Source organism: Lepidochelys olivacea (genome assembly GCF_965140295.1).
Source record: "Lepidochelys olivacea isolate rLepOli2 genome assembly, chromosome: 8".
Classification (NCBI taxonomy): Eukaryota; Metazoa; Chordata; order Testudines; family Cheloniidae; genus Lepidochelys; species Lepidochelys olivacea.
In genome coordinates this window covers 5,077,613-5,084,230 of record NC_140418.1, presented here as the reverse complement: position 1 = coordinate 5,084,230, position 6,618 = coordinate 5,077,613, and positions in this window count along the sequence as shown.

Below are 6,618 nucleotides of genomic sequence, written 5' to 3'. Positions count from 1 at the left end.
GCTGCGGACCTTAACTTGAACCATTATCTGTTTATTTTTCTCTCTCTCAAGAACTGGCCAGTCCAATTAGTTGGGAGCCAAGCCAAATGCTAACGAAACACAAGGCCCAGCCAGACACCCGCTGTATTAATTACTCGCCTGCTTCGCTTAGTTTTCGCCCAGCCTCTAGACAGGGGAAGCTGCTATTGAGGTTTCTTCGTGAAAGCAGCTGATGGAATAGAGATAAAAGTCCCAGTTTAGGTGAGATGGAGAAATCCAGTTTGGTGTTTTTCTAATCTCTTTATTATTCCAGAGTGAGCAAGAGACCTCTACTGGCCTGGCCGCTCATAGCAATAGTGTTGTACCGACAAATTGCCACACGGTGGGAGTGTTCCAGAGTTTTGTCTGCAAGGGTGTTGCAATTCACATGCGGTCTGGCAGTAAGGCGATGCAGTGGGGGACTTTTATCAGATGTAAAATGCAGGCTGAAGAAGGAACATCTCCAACCAAGATTAGAGGAGGAAAGGAATTGGGTGCAGTGCTGGAGGCAGGCAAAAGGACTCAGGATATGGGTTCTAATCAGCGCTGCCCCTGGCCTGCTGGGCAATGTAGGGCACTTCTATGCCTCAGTTTCCCCATCTCTGAAATGGGGAGACTGACACTGACCTCCTTAGTGAAGCTCTTTGAGATCTACTGAAGAAAAGTGCTACCTAGGAGCTAGGGATTATTAGGACTATTTGTTTTGAGGATTAAAGGGGAGCCTAAAATCACTACAAGGAAAAGACTTAGAAGGAAACATAGGGAAAGGAAAAAGGCTGGAGAAATTGGGAGTAAGGCAGGAGAAGAGGCCCAGAGTGCCAATCCTCACCACACTAATTAATCTTATTTGGATTATAAACTCTTTGGGTGAGGGACCATCTCTGTGTTCTCTGTTTATACAGTGCCTGGCACAATGGGGTCCTAAGCAGGGACCAGGGCTCCCGAACACATTAAAAATTATAACATGGCTGAGCTGAGTCACTGCCACTCAACCAACGTGGAAAGTGAAGGGTGTCCAGATCTGCACTGTCAGCTCGTTGGGGCAGGGAGCTTGTCTTTCCTGAAAAGAGCCTGGGACACACATAGCGGCCGGCACAGAGCTGTGGGGCAAAATGGCTGGTGCTGCCCATGGCCCCTGTAGGCCTTCCGCTAATGTGTGGGGAGCACATTGAACTGGGATGGATCACATGGCTGTGCCCTCTTTCTCTTTCAAACCCACCTCCCCAATGACCACACCTCCAAGTCCTTGGTGCTGCAGTGGGTGCCCCACGCCCATCCATGGCTCCTGGTACAGGGGGGCGAGCAGGGCTGGATTCCCAATAGGCAGACTAAGTACATGCTTAGGGCACCAGCAAAGCAGGGGGCACCAAAAAAAATGAGATTTTTTAAAAAAAATTTGATTTATTTAAAAAAGCATCGAAGTAGTCATCATGGGAAAAATCGGAACTTTGTTAGACTTCCTTACACTTCACTACACACTCGGAGGCTGACGCTTCTTCTACTGGTGAAACAAACACCATTCCAGAACATGTGGATGTGTCAGAGACTGTAACTGATCATCCTATTCCTGGTGGTAAACCAGACATTGTTCTAGAAGGTGTGGATGTGTCAGAGACTGAACCTACTCATGCTGTAAATAATAGGAGAAAAGATCCTGGTGTGTGGGTTGATTTCAGTACCGATGATGTAACTTACTGGATAGATCATGGACCAAATGACTGTCAGCACGACACTGGGCCACTTGAGAAACCACGTCAGACTTTTACCAATGGAAAACAAACAAGATATTGTCCACAAAAAATATTTTTCGGCATGAAAGCGAATGGTGAGAAATACACTTGAGAATGGTTACTGTATTCACCATCAACAAAGTCTGTGTACTGTTTTGTTTGCAAACTTTTTGCGTATAAACCTTCAACATCCCGGGTTTGCTGCAGATGGATTTAATGACTGGTGGAATACTGTTTTAATTGACCAACATGAAAATAGCACTACTCCCAGAGACTCAATGTTGACATATTTAAATCGAAGACAGGGCTTTGGATTGGCACAAAAATTAGAAGAACAAATTAAAGGGGAGCGTGAATACGGACAAAATGGCTTGCAGCGTGTTATAGCTGATGTTCAAACATTAGCTGAACGTGGTCTGCCTTTCCGGGGATCAAAGGACACATTTGGATCATTGCAGAATGGAAATTTCTTGGAATTGTTGGAGCTTGTGGCTCAGTTTGACCCATTTTTAGCAGGCCAGATCTCAAAATATGGGAATGCTGGCAAAGGTAACCCATCATACTTATCCAAGACAATATGTGATGAACTCATTGGTCTAATGAGTGACAAAGTTCGTTCAGCTATTGTGGATGAAATAAGTACTGCTGGGTACTTCAGTTTGTCTGTCGACTCTACACCTGATCTTTCACCTATTGATCAATTGAGTAGTGTACTAAGATGTGTCTCCCCTACAGATGGAAAACCAGTTGAACGATTTATAACATTCCTCAATTTGAAAAGCCACACTGGTGATGAAATGGCAAATCAAGTATTGCCTTATCTGTGCCAAGTTTGCAAAATAGATTTCTTAAAGTGCAGAGGTCAGTCTAATGCCAAAGCTGCCAACACGTCAGGGCGTTATCAAGGAATGCAGAAGAAGCTTTTAGAACAGAACAAATGCACCATACTCATACCATGTGCTGCTCTCTCTCAATCTTGCTGGCCGCGGCGCTGTTGATCATTGTCCAGTGGCAGTAAGTTTTTTCTCAACAGTCCGGTTACTTTATACATTTTCTCTGCCTCAACACACCGATGGGCAGTCCTTAAAACATACTTGGGCAATGATTGTGTGTTGAAATCTCTTTCTAATACTCGCTGGGAGGCACGCGCAGTGGCAACAAGTGCAATTCTGGAGTCCTACTCAAAGATTGTGGATGCATTAGAAAGTACAGCTGAAGACCAAGAGGCAGAAAACATTGCAAACAAGATGCAAGAACTAGAGTTTGTATTCACGTTGACCACGTGGAATGAAATTTTACAACACTTTGACCACACAAGTCAAGCTCTCCCAGAGAAAGAATTGGATTTGAAAACGTGTGCAGACCTCTGTCAATCATTAGCAGACCAATTATACACTTTGAGGAATAATGTCGAAAGATTTGAAGACATATCAAGATATCTTGCCTGATACTAACTAAAAAGAAGCCCAGTCCTGCAAGCGAATCAGGAAAAAACAAGCAAATGATAGCAGTGTATCAGAAACAGCATTGAATCCTAGAGACAAATTTCTCGTATCTACTTACTACGCTATAATTGATACACGTGAATTTCAGATGAAGAGGAGAGATGAAGTGTACAATGAAGTATCAAGTAGATTTTCTTTTCTAAATGATATGGACTTATCTGATGAACTATATTCACAAGGTTCCCAAAAGCTCGTTGACTCAGACCCTGTTGACTTGAACATGAATCTCTGTGGAGAAGTACGGCAGTTCCACTGTTATATGCACGCAACGTTTAATGAAACAGGAAAAATGAAATTCAGTCACATTCATCTTCATGACACAATACTGAAAGAGGGACTACAAAGTGTATTTCCAAATGTAGAGATCACACGACGTGTTTTTCTACCATTGATGATTACTAACTGCTCTGCAGAACGCTCTTTTTCTCAGCTGAAAAGAATAAAAAACCCTCAGAGAACAACAGTGTGTCAGGACAGACTTGATTCACTTTCCCTATTGTGTATGGAAGCGGACATGCTTCGTCGAGTCAGCTTCGATGAGCTTATCCAGAATTTTGCAATCAGAAAATCTAGAAAGAAGCTATTTTCATTTCAGCATACATGTAAGTTTTGTGTCATTTCAAAAAATAAAATTTTATTTTATGGTATAGTATTGTTTTTATTTGAGTTACATATGGGGGGGCACCATAATCTTTTCAGTGCTTAGGGCCTCTAAAGGTCTTAATCTGGCCCTGGGGGCCAACATAGCCACTGCTATCTTTAGTGAAGCATAGACAGCATGGGGAGGTTGGCATGTGAGTTACCCCTTTCCTCACTGCAGTCTCTGCCTAGGTATGTGTACCCGCCCCAACACCACCACATCTGAGCCCCATGCACCAGATGGGCTGATCGGTGCAGGGACAGACTTACCTTCAAGTCAGATTAGAGCGCGGTAACCTGGCTCCGTGTTGTTACTGCCCCCCCATTGCCTTCCCAACCATACCGGCTTCGTTGGCTGACAAAAACAATTGCTCAGTACTACACCCCTGGCAGGAACGGGGAGATTCATTTCCGGATCACATAAGAAATTGAGCCAGCAAGGACGATTAATGACATGTAAAGAGCTGACGTGTGTGTGTCTGTTGTGTAAACATATCAACATGCATATCTATACACCCAAATATATTTAACTGCATATATAGTGATGAGTACATGCATAGACATATGGGGGACTCCTTCATGCTTACTGTGACTGTACCATTGATTTGGGGGCTGGGGGGCACTGATGTTTTAGGGGGACAGGGTGCAGAAAATAGGGTGACCAGATGTCCTGATTTTATAGGGACAGTCTCAATATTTGGGGCTATTACCCCCCAGCCCTGTCCCGATTTTTCACCCTTGCTGTCTGGTCACCCTAAGAAGGAAAGGAACAGGCATACACTCCAGTGACCTAGTGTATCACTTCTTTTCTCTCCCACCCTTCCCTTTGGCCTGTCTTCAGCTCCCTCATGCCACCTAGTGGAAACAAGGCAGCACTGTAGGGAAACAGGAACCCTGAAACTTGTATCAGGTTTGCTGACACTCACGGTTTCAGTGCTGTTTTTGAGGGGAAACCTGGCAGAACATGGTGGAATGTACAGCCACTCATGCCAACAAGGACTGGCTGCAGCTGGGGAAGTGGTGCATGAAACTACAAGCACCCCCTATCTACCTTCCCAATGCAGGAGTGAGACTTGAACTCAGGCCCTGCTCCAAAAGATGGAGTCCCCACCCACTTGTGCTAAAGGAAAATCCCCATCATCGCGCACCAGGGCACAGATCCTCTTTGTAGGTTGCAGCCCCTAGAGGGCGGCAGAGTCGCAGGCCGTGAGCAAGTCAGACATTCCACCCCATAGGGGGCAGAGGGACAGACACGCTGCTGTACAGAGAAGCGAACTTGCAAAATCTTTAATATTATTGTGAATCATCCGTCGCTGAGTCTCCATCCTCCCTCAATAGACTGAGGGAGAAGGGGTGGCTGGGCACACTTGTGCTACCTCAGCCTCAGGACTGACTGTGGTTAGATTTTCGCAGCGGGTGGAGTATCCAAGGCACAGCGTCCTTGTGCGGGAAGAGAACTTCCCCATCGGTTGCCTTTGCCTCATCCTGTGGCTGCCCCTTTCCACGGCAATTCCTTGCGAACAACCTTTAACTGGCCTCCCCTCCTTCCTCTACAGCACAGGGAATGCTGCCAAGTGTAGCTAACCTGGCATTCTGCTCCCAAAGCATCCACCTTCTTGTTCCTCTTCGCCCAGAGCATTCAGTGATTGGCCAGCTCCTGGGAACTGCCCCACTCCTCTCCCACGGCGGGACCATCACCACATGGCTGCGGGCATTTAAAGGTTCAAACCATTTCATTATTTAACTAAAGCCAAAGACCCTAACTCCACAATATACTGAAGTTCAAAGTCAATGTGGAGGCTATTCGTGCTAGGCCTTGCTGAGTCGAGGCCTGAGTGAGCATGTGGTTAGCTGCCTTTGCCCCTCCTGCTCTGTCCCAAAGGGATTCCCCAGCCCTCAAGCCCTTTGATGAAGATTGCAGAGAGCCTCCTGCAGCGATGAGCCTGACACAGGCCAGGTTTGGGGCTGGAGTATGTGCCCCAGGGGACATTTCCTTAGAAACTTGCTGCAGCACGGAGGATTCTCCTACCCTTTGTGGAGTTTCTTTTTAAGCCTTTAACTGAAAAGCCCACCCCAGTTTCTCGCTCTCCCCAGTTGCTGAGCAGGAGGTGAACCCTGGGCTGGTGCTGCTCTCTGCAACAGGCAAGACAAGAATAGGTTTTCTTTCCCTTTTTTGTTGTTGGATTTTGTGGGTGGAGGATTCTAAGAACATCACCCTTGCGGAACAGGTGGGCACCAGGCCACCACATGCCATAACAGCCAGAGTGGCATTCCCTGGAGATGGCATTTCTCCTGGAGCTTTACTAAGGGGAAGGTTGGGGGGTGGCTCTTTATCAAGCCACTTCTTAGCACCTTATCAGTGATCGCACTGGGCTAGGTGGTGACCCTTGGTCCCATAGAGGGCGCTGTGGCACCTAAGCCCCCCGAAGGAGCTCACTCCCGCCAGAGGAGAGTGCACAGAGGGTGGGTGCAGGCAGGACTGCCAAGTTCTGTGAACTGGTGGATCTGGATGATGCCGTCTCCCTCCCACTCCTCTCTGCCCGCCATGTGCCCCAACATGCATGGACTACCATTGTCTCTGGCCCTTATGCAGGGCACCTAAGGTGCAGGGAAGCTCCTTGCACACACTCCCTCCTGCATGCGTGGCACAAAAGCTGGGGCAGCTATTTGCAACTGCAGCTCTGGCTTGGGAAGCAATGGGGATGCTGTGGGAACAGGGCTGCCCA